The sequence below is a fragment of the Ambystoma mexicanum genome, chromosome 6p, assembly GCF_040938575.1.
Source record: "Ambystoma mexicanum isolate Mex_15411 chromosome 6p, UKY_AmexF1_1, whole genome shotgun sequence".
Classification (NCBI taxonomy): Eukaryota; Metazoa; Chordata; class Amphibia; order Caudata; family Ambystomatidae; genus Ambystoma; species Ambystoma mexicanum.
The window spans coordinates 1277629327-1277656012 of record NC_090935.1 but is presented as its reverse complement, the minus strand read 5'-3'; positions in this window follow the sequence as shown (position 1 = coordinate 1277656012).

Sequence of the window (26686 nt, the reverse complement as noted above, 5' to 3'; positions counted from 1 at the left end):
CCCCAGAATGTATTACCCAGACAGCCCCGCAAAGTCCGAAATGTGGAGAAAGAAAGGCTTTTTCTGCATATTTTGCTCGGCGCACCCATCGAAACACGCCCCCAACAACACATGGCCTACCGTCAGTGCATTCCCACAGGTGTCCCGATGAAAATGGTACCTCACATGTGTGGATGCACCTACCTGGCCACCAAGGGGAAAGTTTAAAACACAAGTAACCCCAAGTCTGTTTTCAGAGCGGAATCTCAGACATTCTGCCGACCGGCACAACATACACATATGGGCCTTGGGTGTCCAAGCCACCAAGGAAAACAGGTAACCCCATGCATTTCAGAAAAGAGGACACCCGTGGGAATACGCAGAGGTATGATTTGCGCACATCGCCCCAGAATTTATTACCCAGACAGCCCCGCAAAGTCCAAATGTGAGGAATAAAACGCTTTTTCCGCACATTTCGCTCGGCGCAGCCATCGAAACACGCCCCCGGCAACACATGGCCTATCGTCCTGCGTTTCCACAGCTGTCCCGATTAAAACGGTATCTCACATGTGTGGGTGCACCTACCTGGCTGCCAAGGGGAAAGCCTAAAACACAAGTAACCCCAAGACTGTTTTCAGAGCGGAATCTCAGACATTCTCGCCGACCGGCACCACATACAGATATGGGCCTCGGATGTCCAAGCCACCAAGGAAACCGGGGAACCCCATGCATTTCCGAGGACACCCGTGGGAATCCGCAGAGGTATGATTTGCGTACATCGCCCCAGATTATTTTACCCAGACAGCCCCGCAAAGTCCGAAATGTGGGGAAAAAAACGCTTTTTCCGCACATTTCGCTCGGCGCACCCATCGAAACACGCCCCCAACAACACATGGCCTACCGTCCCGCGTTCCCACAGGTGTCCCGATGAAAACAGTACCTCACATGTGTGGGTGCACCTACCTGGCCGCCAAGTGGAAAGCCTAAAAGACAAGTAACCCCAAGTCTGTTTTCAGAGCGGAATCTCAGACATTCTGCCGACCAGCACAACATACAGATATGGGCCTCAGGTGTCCAAGCCACCAAGGAAAACAGGGAACCCCATGCATTTCCGGAAAGAGGACACCTGTGGGAATCCACAGAGGTATGATTTGCGCACATCGCCCCAGAATTTATTACCCAGATAGCCCCGCAAAGTGAAATGTGGGGAATAAAACGCTTTTTCCGCACATTTCGCTCGATGCATCCATCGAAACATGCCCCCAACAACACATGGCCTATCGTCCTGCGTTCCCACAGGTGTCCCGATGGAAACGGTACCTCACATGTGTGGGTGCACCTACCTGGCTGCCAAGGCGAAAGCCTAAAACACAAGTAACCCCAAGTCTGTTTTCAGAGCTGAATCTCAGACATTCTGCCGACCGGCACAAAAGACAGATATGGGCCTCTGGTGTCCAAGCCACCAAAGAAAACAGGGAACCCCATGCATTTCCGAAAATAGGACACCCGTGGGAATCCGCAGAGGTATGATTTGCGCACATCGCCCCAGAATTTATTACCCAGACAGCCCTGCAAAGTCCAAATGTGGGGAATAAAACGCTTTTTCCGCACATTTCACTCGACGCATCCATCGAAACATGCCCCCAACAACACATGGCCTATCGTCCTGCGTTCCCACAGGTGTCCCGATGGAAACGGTACCTCACATGTGTGGGTGCACCTACCTGGCCGCCAAGACGAAAGCCTAAAACACAAGTAACCCCAAGTCTGTCTTCAGAGCTGAATCTCAGACATTCTGCCGACCGGCACAAAAGACAGATATGGGTCTCAGGTGTCCAAGACACCAAGGAAAACAGGGAACCCCATGCATTTCCGAGGACACCCGTGGGAATCCGCAGAGGTATGATTTGCGCACATCGCCCCAGAATTTATTACCCAGACAGCCCCGCAAAGTCCAAATGTGGGTAATAAAACGCTTTTTCCGCACATTTCGCTCGACGCATCCATCGAAACATGCCCCCAACAACACATGGCCTATCGTGCTGCGTTCCCACAGGTGTCCCAATGGAAACGGTACCTCACATGTGTGGGTGCACCTACCTGGCCGCCAAGGCGAAAGCCTAAAACACAAGTAACCCCAAGTCTGTTTTCAGAGCTGAATCTCAGACATTCTGCCGACCGGCACAAAAGACAGATATGGGCCTCGGGTGTCCAAGCCACCAAGGAAAACAGGGAACCCCATGCATTTCCGAAAAGAGGACACCCGTGGGAATCCGCAGAGGTATGGTTTGCGTACATCGCCCCAGAATTTATTACCCAGACAGCCCCGCAAAATCCAAATGTGGGGAATAAAATGCTTTTTCCGCACATTTCGCTCGGCGCACCCATCGAAACACGCCCCCAACAACACATGGCCTACCGTCCTGCGTTCCCACAAGTGTCCCGATGAAAACAGTACCTCACATGTGTGAGTGCACCTACCTGGCTGCCAAGGGGAAAGCCTAAAACACAAGTAACCCCAAGTCTGTTTTCAGAGCGGAATCTCAGACATTCTGCCGACCAGCACAACATACAGATATGGGCCTCAGGTGTCCAAGCCACCAAGGAAAATAGGGAACCCCATGCATTTCCGGAAAGAGGACACCTGTGGGAATCCACAGAGGTATGATTTGCGCACATCGCCCCAGAATTTATTACCCAGATAGCCCCGCAAAGTGAAATGTGGGGAATAAAACGCTTTTTCCGCACATTTCGCTCGATGCATCCATCGAAACATGCCCCCAACAACACATGGCCTATCGTCCTGCGTTCCCACAGGTGTCCCGATGGAAACGGTACCTCACATGTGTGGGTGCACCTACCTGGCCGCCAAGGCGAAAGCCTAAAACACAAGTAACCCCAAGTCTGTTTTCAGAGCTGAATCTCAGACATTCTGCCGACCGGCACAAAAGACAGATATGGGCCTCTGGTGTCCAAGCCACCAAAGAAAACAGGGAACCCCATGCATTTCCGAAAATAGGACACCCGTGGGAATCCGCAGAGGTATGATTTGCGCACATCGCCCCAGAATTTATTACCCAGACAGCCCTGCAAAGTCCAAATGTGGGGAATAAAACGCTTTTTCCGCACATTTCACTCGACGCATCCATCGAAACATGCCCCCAACAACACATGGCCTATCGTCCTGCGTTCCCACAGGTGTCCCGATGGAAACGGTACCTCACATGTGTGGGTGCACCTACCTGGCCGCCAAGACGAAAGCCTAAAACACAAGTAACCCCAAGTCTGTCTTCAGAGCTGAATCTCAGACATTCTGCCGACCGGCACAAAAGACAGATATGGGTCTCAGGTGTCCAAGACACCAAGGAAAACAGGGAACCCCATGCATTTCCGAGGACACCCGTGGGAATCCGCAGAGGTATGATTTGCGCACATCGCCCCAGAATTTATTACCCAGACAGCCCCGCAAAGTCCAAATGTGGGTAATAAAACGCTTTTTCCGCACATTTCGCTCGACGCATCCATCGAAACATGCCCCCAACAACACATGGCCTATCGTGCTGCGTTCCCACAGGTGTCCCAATGGAAACGGTACCTCACATGTGTGGGTGCACCTACCTGGCCGCCAAGGCGAAAGCCTAAAACACAAGTAACCCCAAGTCTGTTTTCAGAGCTGAATCTCAGACATTCTGCCGACCGGCACAAAAGACAGATATGGGCCTCGGGTGTCCAAGCCACCAAGGAAAACAGGGAACCCCATGCATTTCCGAAAAGAGGACACCCGTGGGAATCCGCAGAGGTATGGTTTGCGTACATCGCCCCAGAATTTATTACCCAGACAGCCCCGCAAAATCCAAATGTGGGGAATAAAATGCTTTTTCCGCACATTTCGCTCGGCGCACCCATCGAAACACGCCCCCAACAACACATGGCCTACCGTCCTGCGTTCCCACAAGTGTCCCGATGAAAACAGTACCTCACATGTGTGAGTGCACCTACCTGGCTGCCAAGGGGAAAGCCTAAAACACAAGTAACCCCAAGACTGTTTTCAGAGCGGAATCTCAGACATTCTGCCGACCGGCACAACATACAGATATGGGCCTCGGGTGTCCAAGCCACCAAGGAAACCAGGGAACCCCATGTTTTTCCGAGGACACTCGTGGGAATCCGCAGAGGTATGATTTGCACACATCGCCCCTGAATTTATTACCCAGACATCCCCGCAAAGTCCAAATGTGGGGAATAAAATGCTTTTTCTGCACATTTCGCTCGACGCATCCATCGAAACACGCCCCCAACAACACATGGCCTACCGTCCTGCGTTCCCACAGGTGTCCCGATGGAAACGGTACCTCACATGTGTGGGTGCACCTACCTGTCTGCCAAGGGGAAAGCCTAAAACACAAGTAACCTCAAGTCTGTTTTCAGAGCAGAATCTCAGACTTTCTGCTGACCGGCACAACATACAGATATGGGCCTCGGGTGTCCAAGCCACCAAGGAAAACAGGGAACCCCATGCATTTCCGAAAAGAGGACACCCGTGGGAATCCGCAGAGGTATGGTTTGCGTACATCGCCCCAGAATTTATTACCCAGACAGCCCCGCAAAGTAAAATGTGGGGAATAAAACGCTTTTTCCGCACATTTCGCTCGATGCATCCATCGAAACATGCCCCCAACAACACATGGCCTATCGTCCTGCGTTCCCACAGGTGTCCCGATGGAAACGGTACCTCACATGTGTGGGTGCACCTACCTGGCCGCCAAGGCGAAAGCCTAAAACACAAGTAACCCCAAGTCTGTTTTCAGATCTGAATCTCAGACATTCTGCCGACCGGCACAAAAGACAGATATGGGCCTCGGGTGTCCAAGCCACCAAAGAAAACAGGGAACCCCATGCATTTCCGAAAATAGGACACCCGTGGGAATCCGCAGAGGTATGATTTGCGCACATCGCCCCAGAATTTATTACCCAGACAGCCCTGCAAAGTCCAAATGTGGGGAATAAAACGCTTTTTCCGCACATTTCACTCGACGCATCCATCGAAACATGCCCCCAACAACACATGGCCTATCGTCCTGCGTTCCCACAGGTGTCCCGATGGAAACGGTACCTCACATGTGTGGGTGCACCTACCTGGCCGCCAAGACGAAAGCCTAAAACACAAGTAACCCCAAGTCTGTCTTCAGAGCTGAATCTCAGACATTCTGCCGACCGGCACAAAAGACAGATATGGGTCTCAGGTGTCCAAGACACCAAGGAAAACAGGGAACCCCATGCATTTCCGAGGACACCCGTGGGAATCCGCAGAGGTATGATTTGCGCACATCGCCCCAGAATTTATTACCCAGACAGCCCCGCAAAGTCCAAATGTGGGTAATAAAACGCTTTTTCCGCACATTTCGCTCGACGCATCCATCGAAACATGCCCCCAACAACACATGGCCTATCGTGCTGCGTTCCCACAGGTGTCCCAATGGAAACGGTACCTCACATGTGTGGGTGCACCTACCTGGCCGCCAAGGCGAAAGCCTAAAACACAAGTAACCCCAAGTCTGTTTTCAGAGCTGAATCTCAGACATTCTGCCGACCGGCACAAAAGACAGATATGGGCCTCGGGTGTCCAAGCCACCAAGGAAAACAGGGAACCCCATGCATTTCCGAAAAGAGGACACCCGTGGGAATCCGCAGAGGTATGGTTTGCGTACATCGCCCCAGAATTTATTACCCAGACAGCCCCGCAAAATCCAAATGTGGGGAATAAAATGCTTTTTCCGCACATTTCGCTCGGCGCACCCATCGAAACACGCCCCCAACAACACATGGCCTACCGTCCTGCGTTCCCACAAGTGTCCCGATGAAAACAGTACCTCACATGTGTGAGTGCACCTACCTGGCTGCCAAGGGGAAAGCCTAAAACACAAGTAACCCCAAGACTGTTTTCAGAGCGGAATCTCAGACATTCTGCCGACCGGCACAACATACAGATATGGGCCTCGGGTGTCCAAGCCACCAAGGAAACCAGGGAACCCCATGTATTTCTGAGGACACTCGTGGGAATCCGCAGAGGTATGATTTGCACACATCGCCCCTGAATTTATTACCCAGACATCCCCGCAAAGTCCAAATGTGGGGAATAAAATGCTTTTTCTGCACATTTCGCTCGACGCATCCATCGAAACACGCCCCCAACAACACATGGCCTACCGTCAGTGCATTCCCACAGGTGTCCCGATGAAAATGGTACCTCACATGTGTGGATGCACCTACCTGGCCACCAAGGGGAAAGTTTAAAACACAAGTAACCCCAAGTCTGTTTTCAGAGCTGAATCTCAGACATTCTGCCGACCGGCACAAAAGACAGATATGGGCCTCGGGTGTCCAAGCCACCAAGGAAAACAGGGAACCCCATGCATTTCTGAAAAGAGGACACCCGTGGGAATCCGCAGAGGTATGATTTGCGCACATCGCCCCAGAATTTATTACCCAGACAGCCCCGCAAAATCCAAATGTGGGGAATAAAATGCTTTTTCCGCACATTTCGCTGGGCGCACCCATCGAAACACACCCCCAACAACACATGGCCTACCGTCCTGCATTCCCACAGGTGTCCGATGAAAACGGTACCTCACATGTGTGGGTGCACCTACCTGGCAGCCAAGGGGAAAGCCTAAAACACAAGTAACACCAAGACTGTTTTCAGAGCGGAATCTCAGACATTCTGCCGACCGGCACAACATACAGATATGGGCCTCGGGTGTCCAAGCCACCAAGGAAACCAGGGAACCCCATGTATTTCCGAGGACACCCGTGGGAATCCGCAGAGGTATGATTTGCACACATCGCCCAGAATTTATTACCCAGACAGCCCCGCAAAGTCCAAATGTGGGGAATAAAACGCTTTTTCCGCACATTTCTCTCGACGCATCCATCGAAACACGCCCCCAACAACACATGGCCTACCGTCCTGCGTTCCCACAGGTGTCCCGATGGAAACGGTACCGCACATGTGTGGGTGCACCTACCTGGCTGCCAAGCCAAGGGGAAAGCCTAAAACACATGTAACCCCAAGTCTGTTTTCAGAGCAGAATCTCAGACTTTCTGCCGACCGGCACAACATACAGATATGGGCCTCGGGTGTCCAAGCCACCAAGGAAAACAGGGAACCCCATGCATTTCCGAAAAGAGGACACCCGTGGGAATCCGCAGAGGTATGATTTGCGCACATCGCCCCAGAATTTAATACCCAGACAGCCCCGCAAAGTCCAAATGTGGGGAATAAAACGCTTTTTCTGCACATTTCGCTCAACGCATCCATCGAAACATGCCCCCAACAACACATGGCCTACCGTCCTGCGTTCCCACACGTGTCCCGATGGAAACGGTACCTCACATGTGTGGGTGCACCTACCTGGCCGCCAAGGCGAAAAGCCTAAAACACAAGTAACCCCAAGTCTGTTTTCAGATCGGAATCTTAGACATTCTGCCGACCCGGCACAACATACAGATATGGGCCTCGGGTGTCCAAGCCACCAAGGAAAACAGGGAACCCCATGCATTTCCGAAAAGAGTACACCCGTGGGAATCCGCAGAGGTATGATTTGCGCACATCGCCCCAGAATTTTTTACCCACACAGCCCCGCAAAGTCCGAAATGTGGGGAAAAAATGCTGTTTCTGCACATTTTGCTCGACGCACCCATTGAAATACGCCACTAACAACACATGGCCTACCGTCCCGTGTTCCCACAGGTGTCCCGATGATAACAGTACCTCACATGTGTGGGTGCACCTACCTGGCAGCCAAGGGGAAAGCCTAAAAAACAAGTAACCCCAAGTCTGTTTTCAGAGCGGAATCTCAGACATTCTGCCGACCGGCACAACATACAGATATGGGCCTCGGGTGTCCAAGCCACCAAGGAAACCAGGGAACCCCATGTATTTCCGAGGACACCCGTGGGAATCCGCAGAGGTATGATTTGCACACATCGCCCCAGAATTTATTACCCAGACAGCCCCGCAAAGTCCAAATGTGGGGAATAAAACGCTTTTTCCGCACATTTTGCTCGACGCATCCATCGAAACACGCCCCCAACAACACATGGCCTACCGTCCTGCGTTCCCACAGGTGTCCCGATGGAAACGGTACCTCACATGTGTGGGTGCACCTACCTGGCTGCCAAGCCAAGGGGAAAGCCTAAAACACAAGTAACCCCAAGTATGTTTTCAGAGCAGAATCTCAGACTTTCTGCCGACCGGCACAACATACAGATATGGGCCTCGGGTGTCCAAGCCACCAAGGAAAACAGGGAACCCCATGCATTTCCGAAAAGAGGAAACCCGTGGGAATCCGCAGAGGTATGATTTGCGCACATCGCCCCAGAATTTTTTACCCAGACAGCCCCGCAAAGTCCGAAATGTGGGGAAAAAATGCTGTTTCTGCACATTTTGCTCGACGCACCCATTGAAATACGCCACTAACAACACATGGCCTACCGTCCCGTGTTCCCACAGGTGTCCCGATGATAACAGTACCTCACATGTGTGGGTGCACCTACCTGGCCGTCAAGGGGAAAGCCTAAAAAACAAGTAACCCCAAGTCTGTTTTCAGAGCGGAATCTCAGACATTCTGCCGACCGGCACAACATACAGATATAGGCCTCGGGTGTCCAAGCCACCAAGGAAAACAGGGAACCCCATGCATTTCCGAAAAGAGGACACCCGTGGGAATCCGCAGAGGTATGATTTGCGCACATCGCCCCAGAATTTATTACCCAGACAGCCCCGCAAATTCCGAAATGTGGGGAAAAAAACGATTTTTCCGCACATTTCGCTCGACGCACCCATCGAAACACGCCCCCAACAACACATGGCCTACCGTCCCGCATTTCCACAGGTGTTGCGATGAAAGCAATATCTCATATGTGTGGGTTCACCTACCTGGCCGCCAAGGGAAAAGCCTAAAACACAAGTAACCCCAAGTCTGTTTGCAGAGCGGAATCTCAGACATTCTGCCGACCGGCAGAACATACAGATATGGGCCTCGGGTGTCCAAGCCACCAAGGAAAACAGGGAATCCCATGCATTCCCGAAAAGAGGACACCCGTGGGAATCCGCAGAGGTATGATTTGCGCACATCGCCCCAGAATTTATTACCCAGACAGCCCCGCAAATTCCGAAATGTGGGCAAAAAAACGCTTTTTCCGCACATTTCGCTCGACGCACCCATCGAAACACGCCCCCAACAACACATGGCCTACCTTCTCGCGTTCCCACAGGTGTTCCGATGAAAACAGTACCTCACATGTGTGGGTGCATCGACCGGGGGCGCAAAAGGAAAAGGGTAACTCACTGGTAACCCCAAGCCTTTCACCACTGCCCATTTTGTTCAGGGCGTCGAAGCCAGCAAGGAAAATAGGGAACCCCATGCATTTTCCAAAAGAGGACACCCCTGGGAAGCCACAGAGGTCTGCCTTGCGCAAATTGCCCCAGTTTTTATTAGCCACAATCCCCGACAAAGTGTGATATTTGGTGGGGAAAAAACACAATGTTCACTTTGTCTGGGGTTCTGGGTAATAAATTCTGGGCCACTTCGCACAAGTCAGACCTCTGCGCATTCCCACGGGTGTCCTCTTTTGGGAAATGCATGGGGTTTCCTGTTTTCCTTGCTGGTTTCGACACCCTAGGCCCAAATCTGTAGCTTGCCCACATGAACAAATTGTGCTGTGGCGAAAGGCTTGGGGTACCAGCGGGTTACCCTTTTCCTTTTGCGCCCCCGATATGTACACCCACACATGTGAGGTACCTTTTTCGTCGGGACACCTGTGGGAACGCGAGAAGGTATCACATCTGTTGGTGGCGATGTGTTTTTGTGAGTGGATTCAGGGAAATGTCTCTGAAATTGGCTGGAAATGCAGACAATTCTCAGACATTTCCCTCTCCCCCAGATAGGGGGGGCCCCACCTCATGCATCCCTCCCTGGGGTCAGATGCCCCTTCCTAGGAGCAGATATCAGCCCCCGGGAGGGTTGCATGAGGTGGGACCCTCCATTTGGGGTGGGGGGGTGAGGTCCACCCCCCGTTGCCGTACATCATTCGCTGCCAATTTAGGGTGCCCCTCAGCCCCCCCTAAAAAGCAGTCTATGAATTTGTATTTTTTTTTTGTTTACCCAACTTCGCTTGGTGCAGATGGCCACATTAGTGTGGCAATCTGCCCCCAGGGTGCCCAAACCCTACTGCCCCATCTATTGGGGGGCCTGTCCCACGATTTGTGGTGGCCCTCTCCTCACCCACACCGAACGGAGGGGGGGGCACATCATGCAGCACTTCCTAGGAGGCTCAGGGAGGGCAGCATGAGGTGTCCCCCCTGCCATTTGGGGTGGGGGGGAGAGGGACACCACAGAAGGTGGGGCAGGCCCCCCAATAGATGGGGCAGTAGGGTTTGGGCACCCTGGGGGCAGATTGCCACACTAATGTGGCCATCTGCACCACGCGAAGTTGGATAAACAAAAAAAATAATACAAATTCACAGGATGCTTTTTAGGGGGGGCTGAGGGCCACCCTAAATTGGCAGCGAATGATGTACTGCAACGGGAAGTGGCCCTCAACCCCCCCCGCCCCAAATGGAGGGCCCCACCTCATGCAACCCTCCCTGGGGCAGATAGGGGGGGCACCTCATGCATCCCTCCCTGGGGTCAGATGCCCCTTCCTAGGAGCAGATATCTTCCCCCAGGGAGGGTTACAAATCCATGGTGGCTAGTGGCCCCCCACCCCTTCCCCACCCCCTTTTCTCACAGATGGTCAGCCATCTGCCCCAGGGTTCACATGCATGTGCCCCCATGCTTTGGGGGCTGGGAGGGGGAGAGGGCTGCTTACTTGAAGCAGCCCCCTTGTCCCCACCTCACAAACGGATCCATGGTGGTCTAGTGGGTTGCTGTTCACGGATCAAGCGCTCTGCGCCGATCCGTGACCAGCAATGCCTCATATATGTGGTGTCCTTGGAAAGGGGAGAACCACTTTTTTTCAAATCCCTGATGGTCTAGTGGGCCTCAGGGCCCCAAACCCCCTCCCACCTACCCCTTCCCTCGATTTTATTATTTTTTTTCTCCCCCTTTTCACCCCTGGGGGCAGTGATCATCTGCCCCCAGGGGTCTCTGCTGTTGTGGCCCCATGCCTTGGGGCCACGGGGGGAAGGGGACCGCTTACCTAGCAGCCAACCCTCCCCCTGCGTCACAAACGGATCTGTATTGATCCGGTGGCATTGCTGCCTGCGGATCGTGCACCCTGCGCCCGATCCGCAGGCAGCAATGCCACACAATGGGTATCATAAAGGGGAGAATCTCCCCTTTCCAACGATACCCGCCTCCATCTCCAGCTTGAAATACAGCCAGAGATCGAGGCGGACAAAGAAGGTCTCTTACCTTCTGTCTTCCCCGCAGCAGCCGAAAATGGCTGCTGCAGGGAATTTACTTTCGCACGCCGACGTGAAACTGAAGGTAATCCAGCCCCCTGGCAGTGATAGCCCGGGGGTTGGATTACAGTTCTGAGCGATCCCTGCTTTGTAGGGATCATTCAAAACAAGGTGCCGAAAAGGACGAGCTATCTCGTCCTTGGCACTGCGTGTGCACTGTCAAGGACGAGATACCTCGCCCTTGGCCCTTAAAGGGTTAATGAATAATGTTGAAGATGGATACAAATATTTACTCTGACTGAGACTACTTTTATGATTCATCAATGTCATTGCTGCACATCCTGGACCATGTGTCTAGGATCCATGGTGCTGCCCCATGACGTCACCAACGGCAGCAGAGTTACAACATTAACACTGTGCTTTATTTCCATGGGCCTCATTACGACCCAGGCGGTAAGGGGTTTACGGCAGCATAAACAGCGCCGACCCTTACCGCCTGAGTACGAGGTCCCTTAGCGCCATGGCGGATTTAACACCTGCTTTTAGCAGGTGTTAAAATCCATGGCGCTAAGGGACCATGGAGTTAATTACGCCACCGTAATTTACGGTGGCGTAATTAACGCCTTCCCCACTCCCATTATGCCCTATGGGGCAAAAATGGGAATGGGGAAGGGTAAATGGGGATTGGGGACTTACCGCCCCCAATCCCCATTTACTCGGAATGGGGCGGTAAGTCCGCCAACCACCATGGCGTAAACGTAGTTTACGCCATGGTGGTAAAGTCACGGCCCAGGCGGTAACTTACCGCCTGGGTCGTAATCAGGCCCATAGTCTTTTCACCATTCATCTGTTACTGTATTTATTCTCATAGGTTACTACTCTCTGTTGAGTTTTTCTTATTTGAGTATCTTTTTTCTATTTCCATTTAACTTTAATTTTTTTTCGTTTTTCATTTTTATCACATTATAATTCCCCATTAGCACACACGAGACCAGATAAATACTTCAATTCATCCAAATCGAGCCCATTGGCTTGATTACAGTCTCCAATTTGGACCGCGTGCCCATTCGGGCTACTATGCAGTCACGTGTCATTTAAAGGAAGCGTTGCCCTAGCAACGCTTCGATGTGATAGCCGCAGTCTCAATCGAGCTGGCAACAGGAGAACTCTGCTACTCCTGTGTCATGCACGGTAAGCTTGTTTCACATCTCTATTTTTTACTTGAAACGCGGATCTCAACCCTTTTCAACTTTGGATTTCTTCTGGTTTCAGCCAACACTTTTCTGGCTGTTGTTCTGTGCTGATTTCTATCAGGCAGCTTTTCACCGCACATGGCCTCCATGAGCAAACCTCGCCACACACTCTGCATGCAACCTACCAATCTCAGGTAAACGTTTCCCTCATGTGGCTTTATTATCATATACCTACAGTAATTAGGGTCTTATAATGGTTATTATTTTTCTCTTTTTTCCCATGCTCTCACCTTATTCATCCACTTCTGAAACTACAACTGAATGGTATGTTCCTAATTTTGTTACAATAATGTATGACACTTATATGTTGCTTTATACAAATTTGAACTGTTTTTTCTCGATTTTGTGAACTTGTATGTATTATCTTCAGACTGGCCCTGATGAAGGAAATCTATTTCCGAAATGCATTGGCAATTTTGGTCAGATTGATAAATCAATTGTGGCAAATTCTTCCTCGAATATTAGTGACTTCTCAGTCTTGAGACTATTATTTTTGATAAAAACTTTTTGCAAAAACAACCAAACCTCAATATTTTTGTTGTTTTTCAACCAAAGACATCTCTTTTTTACTTGAAAATTGAACTCTTAGTAATCTTAACTAACCATATACCCAGAATGGGTTCGATGGAGAGCAGCTGTGTGACCTAGTACTCTACTTGGTCTCCTGCTTCACATATAGTAGGAATGGTAAACAGGAGATCAGGGTAAGTAGGTTCATTCAGCTACAGCTCCCATCCTGATTCAACCCAACCGTCACCAAGAGAACTCTCAAAAACCCTAGGTTCCAAAGCACTGAACGCTCCACCAGGTAAACTGGTATAACCACCGTACTACATAACTCCTTTCCTTATTAATTCAACAGAAAGGGCTAGGCACTCTTACACATGACCCACACAGTACTAACCGGACTCAAACAAGACCACCGACATTACCAAATTGCCATCAGAAATGACTTGTAACAGTTTAAGTTCTTCTTATATGGAAAGAAAACAGTATTTGCATTTTTATCTTCAATATCTCATTAGCACCTGTGCCAGAAAAACTCCACATAATATGTAAATGTTGTAATTAATCCATAATGGCATTCCATTAAACATCCAGAAAATACTACATATCAGCTCCCAGTAAATGCTATATTGTGGTACAGTTCGCACTAAGCCATTATTTACTGGGTCATTGCAACTCAATCGTTGCAACACAAGTTCCCTTTGGCTCCGTAATTCCATGCCTGCCCAGCCGGCCGTGCAAAAGAGAGTCATGCAGTAGCGGGAAATGCCAATCACCGATCACCTTCTCAGTCAAGCTGTCCATGAAAGGCAGTACATTGCCAGTCACTGCCGTAATGCTGCAAAGCCAGTCATTGAAAGAGTAAAACAGCATTTTTCTAGCATCACCCATTTATTTTCTCAAGATAGAATTGCCAATGAATCCCTGTGATCACCTCGAATGAAGCAAACTCACCGACCCCTTACATTCCAAGAAGGCGAATTTCAAAGAACTCTGTGACAAGATTTCACAGACGGAAACATTACAACAGTGGAAGCCTCGCTACTGCAAGAAACCAAAACACTCCATCAATGATGAGGCCGACGTTTTGCGTCTTGGAACGCACAGGAGAGTTCACCAGGTGTGAGGATGAGAAAATGAGAAACACGTCCTTTCTTCAGAACTCCTTTCGTTCTCCCAGTATGGCAGCCTTGCGTTCCACTAATGGCTGCAGTGGAACGCACACAGCATGTAAATGTTGTTAATGTTAAAGGGTATTATTACCACGCACTATCACCACTGGAGTGGTGCCCTTGTGCTCTGGCGGCTCTGAAAAAGGGGAGGTGAGATGAGTTAGTGGGAATAAGCTGGAAAAGTGCAAGAGAGCAGTGATGTGCTTTTGGCGGCCTCAACCCGGTTAACTCGGTTGGCTTGGCCTGGGGTGTTTTCTGGTCGGTAGTCGTCGTGTGCTGTTTTGCGAGTCTATGTGTGGTTTGTTTTGTTGTTGAAGTGTAGTGCAGTTTGTGTGGATTGTTGTGTTATAGGCTTGTGGTTGTGTTTGGTTAGAGTTTTAGAGGTGTATGCAGAGGGGTGAAATTGTTAGTGGATTGGTTAATTGGCATTGCTGCATGGAAGCAAGGTGCTAAACTTCTGTTTTCTCTTCAGGTGGGGTGCACGAGCATCTCTGCGTCTCGGTCCAGATCTGGGACCATTCGACCCACACAGTCCATTACACACATGGTGTCCACTCACATTCATAAACTTGCCCAAGTGTGGCCCCGGACACCTACTTCAAACCTGTCTGTAAGCGGGGCAGGCAGGCATTTGTGTATCCCTTCAAATCTGGCCCAGACAGCATTCCCAGTCCAGTGAGAGCGCGGCATCGGTCAGCCAAGGCTACTCCATCCATATGTGGCAGAGATCGGCATTCATCACCTTATTTTGTTGCTCATGCAGGCTACCATTCCCAGCCCCTTCGTAGCGTGGCACATGCCAATGCTTGCAATTATATCAATTGGCAGCACCTGCCATCATTCACAACTCCATCCGATCTAGGCCCATGCCAATGTCCACAACTTAGTTCAAGCGTGGCAAGTGCTAACATTCACACAACTCTATTCAAGTATGATACCTGGTAGAAATTATGAGGCGGGTGAGGTTGTTGGCTGGAGTTGGCTATGGATGCTGATTTCTGTCCCCATGGGTGTCACTTGTGTTCTATTCAGCCTAGCATTGTCTCTCTTGTTGTAGTAGGAGTTTTCTTTAGTCGGTTTTAGATGTTGTTAGTATCATCCTAAATTCTGTCATCTTGTTCTTTGTGTTTCCCCTTTGATTATTTAGCTTTTTCAATTTGAATCTGTGATGTTGAAGAGCCAGGTTTTTAGTAGTTTTCTCAATTGTAGGTGGTCTTTGGTGTTTCTTATTTTTTCGGGATGTTGTTACAGGTTTTTGTGGTTAGGTGGGAGAAGGAGGATCCCCCAAGTTTTTTCTTAAGGTATGGTTTTTGTTCCAGGTGGATTTTGTTGCTTGATCTGAGGAGTCTCGTTGGCTTGTAGATTGTTATTTTCTTTTGTAGAAATTCAGCTCCCTGTCTGCTCATTGCCCTGTGTGTTATGCACATTGTTCTGAACGTGATGCGATGTTTGATTGGGAGCCAATTTAGTGTTTTTACTGCTGTAGGTTCGTGGTCTCTTCTGGATAGTATGAGGAGGAGTCTGGCTGCTGTATTTCGGATGCGTTGTAGTTTCTTCAAGAAGTACTCTGGCATCCCGAGATAGACAATCTTTGCATAGTCGATTCTTGACATGATGAGGGTGACGATTGTGAGTGTTTTGTGGGTGAAGGAGGGGAAAGGTAAGATTCTTCTTGTTGTGTGAAGGAGGAAGAAGCATTTCTTGATTATTGCATGTATTTGTGGTTCTACAGTTAGGGTTTTGTCCATCAGGACTCCCAGATTTTTTACTACCTCAGATGGTGCTGGTGTGGTTCCCATTTCCGTTGGCCATGGAATGTAGGTGTTGTTCTCTTGGTTTTGGATATAATCATGATTTCTGTCTTTCCTGGGTTGATTTTCAAGTTGTTGGTGTTCATCCAGTTAAAGACTTCTTTTAGACACTCAATTAGGGTTGAGTGATCGGCTTGAGTGTCTTCGATTTTAAAGATGACCTGAGTGTCACCTGCGTAGTTGTAGCATAATGTAATTTTGTATTTTTTGAAGATTCTGATTACTGGAGTCTGGTAGATGTTGAAGTACAGTGGTGATAGTGAGGACCCTTGTGGTACTCCACAGTCGTTTACTCGTGGGGTGGATTTTAAGGGTTTATCCATACGGTTCTGTTCTGTCTGCTAGGAATGAATTAATCCAGAGTAGAGCCATGTCCGTTATGCCTATGTCTTCTAGACTTTTGGTTAGGGTGTCATGGCTAACTGTGTCAAAGGCTGCACCGATGTCGAGCAGAATCAGGGCTGAGGTTGTGTTGGAGTCTGCATTTGTTTTTAGGTCATCTAAGATGTATAGTACTGCTGTTTCTGTTCCCCTTGCGGGTCTGAAACCGACTTGTGCTTGGTCTAGCAGATGCTGTTTTTCTACATGTTCTTGGGTTACTTTGTAAATGTAAGTTTTAAGGAGTTTTGCTGGGTACGGAATGTTTGAAATCGGTCTGTAGTTGGAGAGGTCTTCTACATCGCCACTCATGTTTTTTTAAAAGTGGATTGATATATGCTGATTTGAAGGTTCTTGGTACAGTTCCTGTTGCTAGCAAGAGATTTAGGAGGTTTCTGTAGTATTCTGATGGTGTTCCTTGTGCGAGGATTGATTTGTAGATGTCAGGGGGCAGGGATGCCTGGGTGATCCTGCTTTCTTGCTGTGTTTTACCAGCAAGACGAATGCCTCTGCTGATGTTTCTGGAACGTTTTGGAGTTTGTGCTGTGGCTCTGTGTTAGGTCCGGTTAGTTGAATGTTATGGTTGGTTGGTCTGTTTTGTATGATTTGTCGGATGTTGTTGATTTTGTTCTTGAAATGGTCTGCCAAGTAGACGCAAAGTTTCTCTTAGGGGGTTGGTGTGTTGTCGCAGCTGGGCGGGTTTCTCATTTCTTTAATGATGTTGAACATTTCTTTTTGTGTGTTGGTGGCCTTGGTGATTCTGTCATCATAATGCCTTCTCGTTGCTTTTTGTATTTCCTTCTTGTATGCGCTGATTTGTTTCTGGAACAGTATTTTCTTGTCTACGTTGTATTCTTTCCTCCATTCCAGCTACATATACTTGTCCTTTTTCATGGAGCTTAGTAGTGGGGTGAAGCATTTTGCCATTGCCCTTTTTTTTGGGGGGGTGAATGGTTTTTCCGGGTGATGTTTCCAATTGTATCTGCAGTCCATTTGTGCAGTAGCTCTGCTTTCCGTCTAGGTCAGCCAACTCTAATTCTGTAGTGGAGGGTTTGGTCATCTCCAGTTGTTCAAATAGGTTGCTTGCTTTGACGGTTTTCCAGTTTCTTTTTGTGGTGGTTGTGAGTTTGGGGGGCTGGATGCAGACTAGAGTTGATAGTCTGATCACGAATGGGATGATGAGATGGTCGCTCCACAATATTTGTATCGGTGGTGCCGTGGTGATACGTTTTTCCTTGGCAAAGATTGCATCGAGGGTGTGTCCTGACGAGTGTGTTGCCCCTTTGACCAGCTGTTGTAGTTTCATGGTTGTAAGTTGTCCAATCAGTGAGTTTTGGGAGTTGGAGTGTCTTTCTTCAAACCAGATGTTGAAGTCCACCAAGATAATTAGATGTTTGTGCTTGATGGCTATGTTGGTGATGGCTTCTATGAAGTTATCGACGAAGGTTGCATCGCATGTCAGTGGTCTGTACCCCAGGATGAATGTGATGTTGGTTTTTGGATTCACTGATAGGTTCATCACCGTGGTTTCGCAGTTGATGATGTTGAGAGGTTTGTCTGTTTTTATTTTCAGGTGTCCTTTGAATACTACTCTGAGGCCTCCTCCTTGTTATATTTTTCCTGTTTACTTGAAGGCATTAAAGTTGGTTGGGAGGCAGCTTTGGAGTGTGATTTTCTATTTATCGTCCAACCATGTTTCTGTGATGAATAGGATGTGAATGCCATTGTCATAGAGAAGGTCAAAGATCTCTGTTGAGTGTATTGACATGGATCTTGTGTTTATTAGGCTGCAGAGGTGTTTAAAGGTGTAGTTTGGTTTGGGCTTTGTTTTTGGAGTTGTCTTCTGATCGGTGTTAAGGTTTCCTTCTAGGTCAATCTCTAGTTGAGGTGTTGGTGCAGGTGCATCTGTGTCATCAAAAAGTTCTTCTAGGTTCAGTATTGGGTTTTTGTTTTCATCAGGTTCTTCTTCAAAAAGTTGTGGGTGTCGAGTGGAAGTTCCTCTTGTTTTGGTGATGTAAGGTGTTATTGCGTCAATTATGTTTTTGTTATTTCTAATGTTGTCCGTTCTTCTTCTGCATGGTTGTGTTTGGTTGTCTGCTGTTGTTGATTCGTGTGTTGGGTTGGTTCGCTCTGGTAACTGGTTACTGGCGATGTATAGAGTTAAGTAGATTTATCTCTTCTCTCAGTCTTGGTTCAGTTGTTGCCCCTGCCTGTGGGAGTGTATTCTGCAGTTGTGAGTCTTCGGTAGTGTTCAGGTGTGTTTGTTCTTTCTGCCCTTTTTTCTTTCCTTTGGTCCAGGTCATTTGCGCAGCATTTTGAGCTTCAGAGTTTTTTTGGTCTTTATTTTCTTTGTTGATGCCGAGTTGATTTTTGCTTTGGTCCTGTTTTCTAGTGGTGTAGTACTGGGTGTAGGGAATTGTCCACTACAGGTTGGGCTCTGTCTGTAGGTGGTCTTGTCAGCTGGTATTGCTGGCTTGTTCAATCACTGTCTTGAGTAAGGTAGGGGAGGTTTGTTAGGGTTATATCGTTGGGTGTTTTCAGTGGCTGTCCTTAATGTGCATCTCCCTGGACGAGGTTCACTGCAATGAGCCAACTATGTGGTGTTAGGAAGGGTGTAGCTTGTAACTACAGAATTGTCCTAGTACGCGTAACTGACAATCACTGTGTCATCTCATGAGGCGTGAGACACTAATCACAATATCACTCCACAATAATCAGCCAATGATCTCTGTCTCACTCCACAGTGATGCTCTCTACATGTGAATTGGTCAGTCACATATGAGTGCCCTGTCTAGTGGGAGAGAGGCCTACAATCAACAATGCAATTTGAAATAGGGCACTGTTAGATTTGAGCGTCCTGTATAGTGGGAGAGAGGCCTACAATCAACAATGGAATTTCAAATAGGGCACAGCTATACTTGAGCATCCCGCATAGTGGGAGAGAGGCCTACAATCAACAGTGCGATTTAAAATAAGGCACAGCTAGATTTTAGTGTCCTGTAAAGTGGGAGAGAGGCCTAAAATCAACAATGTAGTTTGAATGCCAGGCAATGCAGTTTGAAATAGGGCACAGCTAGACTTGAGTGTCCGTACAGTGGGAGAGAGGACTACGCCTAACGGATCAAGTGGGTGTTGTACTAAACACAGCAAGGTTTGAGACACAGGTGGCCAAATGATTAAAATACTAAACACAACTAGATTTGAGAGTCCTGTATTGTGGGAGAGAGGCCTACGCCTAACATATCAAATGGGTGTTGTACTAAACACAGCTAGGTTTGAGACACTGGGGACCAAATTATTACAATACTAAACACAGCTAGATTTGAGGGTCCTGTATAGTGGGAGAGAGGCCTACAATCAATAATGCAATTTGAATGCCAGGCAATGCAATTTGAAATAGGGCACGGCTAGACTTGAGCATCTTGTATAGTGGGAGAGAGGCCTACAGTCAACAATGCAATTTGAAATAGGGCACAGCTAGATTTGAGAGTCCTGTATAGTGGGAGAGAGGCCTACAGCCAACAATGCAATTTGAAATAGGGCACAGCTAGATTTTAGTGTCTCGTGTAGTGGGAGAGAGGCCTACAATCAACAATGCAATTTGAATGCCTGGCAATGCAATTTGAAATAGGGTGCAGCTAGACTTGAGCATCCTGCATAGTGGGAGAGAGGCCTGCAATCAACAATGCAATTTGAAATAGAGCACAGCTAGATTTGAGAATCCTGTATAGTGGGAGAGAGGCCTAAAGTCAACAATGCAATTTGAAATAGGGCACATCTAAAATTGTGAGTCCTATATAGTGGGAGAGTTGCCTACAGTCAACAATGCAATTTGAATGCATGGCAATGCAATTTGAAAAAAGGCACAGCTAGACTTCAGTGTCCCGCATAGTGGGAAAGAGGCCTACACTCAACAATGCAATTTGAAATACGGCACAGCTATATTTGAGAGTCCTGTATGGTGGGGGGAGGCTTACAATCAACAATGCAATTTGAAAGCCAGGCAATGCAATTTGAAATAGGACACAGCTAGATTTGAGAGTCCTGTATAGTGGGAGAGAGACCCACAATCAACAATGCAATTTGAAAGTCAGGCAATGCAATTTGAAATAGGGCACAGCTAGACGTGAGCGTCCTGTACAGTGGGAGAGAGGCCTATGCCAAACAGATCAAGCAGGTGTTGTACTAAGCACAGCTAGGTTTGAGGCACAGTCGACCAAATGATTACAATACTAAACACAGTTAGATTTGAGAGTCCTGCATAGTGGGAGAGAATCCTATGCCTAACAGATCAAATGTGTGTTGTACTAAACACAGCTAGTTTTGAGACACAGGTGACCAAATGATTACAATACTAAACACAGCTGGATTTGAGGGTCCTGTGCAGTGGGAGAGAGGCCTACAATCAACAATGCAATTTGAATGCCTGGAAATGCAATTTGAAATAGGGTACAGCTAGACTTGAGCATCCCACATAGTGGGAGAGAGGCCTACAATCAACAATGCAATTTGAAATAGGGCACAGCTAGATTTGAGAGGGTGTCCAGTTATAATGTCGACTGCAAAAAGTCGAATGCAAAAATGTCGGAAAAAAAAGTCGAAAAAAAATTCAAATGTGTTTTTTTTTATGTGTATGTTTTTTTGCGGTCTAGCTAGTAAAAATAAACGCGGGGTTGAGGGGGGAACCCCCCATTAAAAAAAAAAATGTAAAACACATTCGAAATTTTTTTTTGGGCATTTTTGCAGTCGACATTTTCACTATAAACCATTTGAGAGTCCTGTATAGTGGGAGAGAGGCCTACAATCAACAATGCAATTTGAATGCCTGGAAATGCAATTTGAAAAAGGGCACAGCTAGACTTGAGCATCCGCGTAGCGGGAGAGAGGCCCACAATCAACAATGAAATTTGAAAGCCAGGCAATGTAATTTGAAATAGGGCACAGCTAGACTTGAGCATCCGGTATAGTGGGAGAGAGGCCTACACCTAACAGATCAGGTGGGTGTTGTAAACACAGCTAGGTTTGAGACACAGGTGACCAAATGATTACAATACTAAACACAGCTAGGTTTAATAGTGTGGGGTTGAGGGAGGCAGCAGAGGTAATAATTATTATTAAGATGTTTTAGATAGGTTTGATAAGTGGTTAGGCTTCCAGGGTAGAGTAATGGCTCTACTCCCCACCTAGACCACTCCTACCGTACTGGTCTTGGTCGTTGCTGGTTGACGGCTAGTTACTGGCTTCCCCTGCGGACATCTGCAGACACGATCTGGAGCTGCCTCTGTTGGAGTTGCCCTTTGCCTTGGGGTCCTTAGCCGCAGGGGCTGCACGGGCAGAGGGCTGCCCTGGGTGGTCACTTATGAGCTTGGTGGGGAACCAATCACGGGCAGTGGGCGGGATGGGAGGCGGGAGGGAGGTGGAGACACTCGCAGGGAAATGCGGGCACAAGGGGCTACAGAAACGCTGTTTTCTTGTAAAAAGGCACAAAATGGACCAAGGGCACAGCACTCACCTGCCTGGTGGATTGAACAAGGGCTGGAAAAACACACAAATGGCCCAGGAGGGTCAGGGGTCTGCTCAACCAACCTGCAAACGCTTGGTGAAATTGGCGTGCAGGCCGCTGGTTCCGGGACTAGGTGGGAGGCAGCTGGTCTAAGAACCAATCAGGGCCGGTGGGCGGGATGGGAGGCAGGAGGAAGGAGCCGGTGGGAAGGGGGATGCCGCAAGGGTTGGGGAAAAAAATGGGAGCTGGGAGCGCAAAGAAAAAACACAAATCAATGGGGGTAATGCCAAGGAGGGTCAGGGGTCTGCTCAACCAACCTGCATAGTGGTTAGTAGGGCATAGTGGTAAGTGTTAGAGCAAGAGTTGTGATGTCTTATTGACGGCTTCAGTTTGGTTTTCACTATTTGCTGAGCTTGGGTTGCGATTTATGGCTCGGTAGATTCCCATTTGCTGTTGTGCGGACTGTGTGTGGTTTTTTTTGTGATTGCAGTCTAGTGAAGTGCATGCGGATTGCTGTGCAGAGAAGGGGTCTGCGTTTCTTTAGTTTTTAAGAGGTGTTTGTGGAACTTGAGGTTTTAGGGTTGGGCTATTGGGGCTTTTCTTACCTTGTTGGTTGGGACTTCTGTGCTCAGCGTCTGTGCCTGTGCTATGCATTTGTAGCAGTTAATTAGCCGGGTTCTGCACTTGGTGGTGGCTTTCCTCTCTAACTCTCTAGCGGTCTATGGTCTATGAGGTGGTGAAGGCCTCCCCCAATCCCTGGGTGGGGAAGGGTATCGTTGAAGGGTTTACCTTTAGGTTGCTGAGGGTGTGGCTATCCTTGCTTCCTGTTTGCTTGATGCAGGGTCCTCACCCCGAGAGGAAGGCACTTTGGACCTCCAGGGTTGCCAGTTAAAGGGGTAATATTCCTCCCTCTGCAGCTATGGAGCACATCCCTGGGTTGATGTATAGAGTGGGGTTACTGTTGGGCGTGGGTCTTTTTTAGTATCCCAACCTGGCTTATTCATTGGATGTGTGCTTGCTGTGGTATGTTCTTTTTCCAGTGGTGTCTTTGTCATTCCTAGTCTTTCCCGTCTGATTCTCTGTGAAAAGATAGGTTTTAAGTAGTTTTCTGAATTTTTGGTGATCCTTCGTATTACGTATTTCTTTTGGGAGGGTGATCCTAGCTTTTGATGCCATGTGGGAGAAAGATGACCCCCCAAGTTTTTTCCTGTGTGAGGTTTTGTTTCCTGGTGAATGTCGTTGCTTGATCTGAGTGGTCTTGTCGGTCAGTAGATTGTTACTTTCTTTTGTAGGAATTTTGCTCCTTGGCCATGGATTGCTCTGTGCATTATTCACATTGTTTTGAACGTGACTTGTTGTTTGATCGGCATCCAATGTAGCATTTTTAGTGCTGGGATGGTGTGTTCCCTGCGTGGTAGTCTGAGCAGAAGTCTGGTTGCTGCATTTTGGTTATGTTGCAGTTTCTTTAGCATGCGTTCTCGCATTCCGAGGCACATGCAGTATCAAAACCCTGCACGGCCCATGGATAAGGAACTGCATGTCCCAATAGACAGTGTTCTTGTCGCATAACAGCATTCTCCGTGCACTGACATGTGCACTGGTACCACCTCACCTGGATAAGATTTTTCAACTCGTTGACCCTGGATCCAATGAGCACTTTGAACTTCCAGCACAGGACCTCTTCTCTAAAAATGTCATTTTCATCAGCAACACCAGACCACTTTGCATCATGGCTTCTCCGGCACTCCTGATTTCATCAGGGAAGAAGAGCATTTCATCATGGAGCACGGAATGTCAGCATGGGCTCCCTAAACATCGCCAACTCGTGACCAATTTGTAGAGTCCTGGGCACACAGGATACACAGGTAAAACCACTTTTGCCTGCTATCGAGGCAGCCCTTAACCAGGTTTCAGGTGAGTGCTTTGCCACAGCATTCCTTTGGAATGATAAACACACATTTTGGTTCATGGAAGTGATGAGCTTGCATCTTCCGCATTTTCAATGAGAGAAACGGAAATCTGACTGAGCCTCTCAGAGATGTGCACAAATGTCCTTTTTGCATCTCTGTGACGAATCTGGGCAATGGACAGTGGGGGAAAGGTTGAGAGAGATTGGAAGGGTGCAGCATAATGTGCAATGCACAGAAGAAAATGTATAGAAGTGTAGTGGATTTTGACTCTTCTCTGCAATCCTGCAGTTGCTGTCCCACATACAATTCCAGCGCTTTTTGAGGGTTACACATGCATTTCCCAGCAAATTTAATTTAGCACAATATGCTCTTTAATGCTTGCTATGTTGAACTCGGTCCCTAGAACCAGTGGCGTAGCCAGGATTGTCTAACAAGTGGTTACTGGAGCGAATGTAGTTGGGCCCACCACAGTAACATTAACATCTGTAAGTGCCCACACAAAGCTGCCGAGTGGCCATTTACAGATTCTGGGAGAGCTTTGCCCACTCAGTTCCTGCCCTGTCTACGCCTCTTACTTGAACCCAGGTGGATGTTGCACCATCAACATGCTAAAGTGTTTGGGCTGCTCTGTGTTTGTTCTGCTGATAGACCTTTGCTTAAATGCATATTTTTCCTTCATGAACGCGGTACTGTTGCTCAGAGGAGATTTGCCTAGCAGTTTGGTGCTGGATTGTCCTTGTGCGTGAGACCAGTGTGATATCCAAATGGATAATTCTACTCTGTAAAAAGAAGCAGTGAGTCAAAATGTCATTGTAGATCCTCCTGAGTGGGAACCATCTCAGAGAACAGGTTATTTGGGCTTGTTTTGTAAGGTAACATTGCACTTGGGTTCTTCCAACTCTTTCAGACTAAAAACAACAATCAAATAACATCGTCTTTCTTTTCTTTCATTTTTTATTTGCTCTGTGTTCATGGAAGAGAAGCAAAGCCCCAGACAGCAGAATGCTACTCTGACAAAATATCCTGTGATCTTCTCGAATCCACAACCAATATGGCCACCAAAGAACACAGGGACTACCTTTAAAATGCTGCCGGTGCATGCTTATTTGTACATCCTTTGTAGCGTAGGCATCAATGTGAGAGAAACGTCTGCAGTTATTTAACAAGAAGTAGTTCTTCTAACACTTATGCAAAAACAGTGGCTAGCTTTTCCCATGCAACTTCATGGGCAATGTGACTTTCTGGATTGGTATACATTTCGGCAAAAATATATATTCTTATAAAATACTTGTACTGTTTCTGATTATTTTGGATGTACGCAATAAAAGCATCCAAGTGGAATCTTTAAAAACCTTGTTAGTAGGAAGATTGTTCTGCTTTTTTTGTTGCTTTCATTATGATCTGTCGGTTTTAAGCTTCACTGCCTTGTTACTTGAGCCCTCTCCTTCTTATTACTTTTGCTGTTGCATCTTTAAGGATAAAAATGCAAGGCCTCTGTTAATTTCCCCAACTGGTGTCCATCGGGAGATATAACACAGGACGACATTCAAAGAACAATTAAAGCTGCTGCCTGACTCTGATTAGATGCTCCATCAACATCGGGTCCCCGGACTCCTCTGTTTTTCTTCCGGTTCCAAGCCTCTGATGGGAATGGATCTTTGGCAGTGACTGTGCAATCCGCTGCCCAGATGTTTATTCTATGACACAATACTTGTATTCCTGTTCCAAATGCACATAGCCAAGTGTTGGGAGGACACAATTCCTAATAATCTAAGGGCTGACCAATGGCGGGAAGATTAATGCTGACATCATGAGGTCGACCAACTTTTTACAGCATTGCTGGGTAGCGTCAATTTGTCAATTCCTCTTATAAGATTGGACTGGAGTGTCAGAACTTTGCCCATGTGTAAAAAACATGGAGCTAATTAATTTACAATCAATGTTGCTGCTTCAATAGTTGAGCTTTATTAACCTAGCCCAAGGGAGATACCGGGAGATTTGGGCCCTGAAGATCATGGTAAAGGCCCAAGCATAGCAAGGGCATTTAGAAAGGTTTACAGAATCATTAACTCCAGCTATAGCCCAGAGGTCACGGTCTATAAAGCTATTGTATCCTGCGTGGTAAAGGGTGAAGAATGGTTACAAAAAAAGGACAAGTGGCTGGAGCTGGAGTTGTTGCTGGGAATAGACTAGTTCCCAGCAAACTTATAGCAACGTGATGAGGAAGGGGCGGGACTTAGAAAAATCAGCTGGGCCGCATCTGCCAAGGTGTAGCCCAGCAAAGTAATGGCGGCGGCCTGGGGTGAGGTGGAGAGGCTGGGTCTCGTCTGCCACGTGTGGCCGGGGAAGATTTTGGTCACATGGTGCGGAGCCAATCATGCCCCACCACACTAATATAAGAAAGGGGGCCAGAGAAATGATTTGGCATGTGGGCTGCATCTGTCAGGTGCAGCCCTGGTGAGAGTCAATGGTGCGGGTGCATGGCAGAGCTCTCAGAGCGGCGCCCCATGATGAGAGAGACCACCATGCCGAAAAAGGTAATGCGCCACTGGCCGGGGAAGACACATAGCTCCCCTCTCATTGACCAATTTCTGGGCCTTATGAAACTTATAAGCCTACCCTCTCATATGGCCAGAAATTGGCCAATAGCGAGTGCCACGCCACTCCCTAAAGACATGATATGGAATAGAGCTAATAGGTTTTGCCCCGATCTGCACTAATTAGAACTGTTTTCTCTAGAGAATGATTAAAGAAGACTGTTTTATT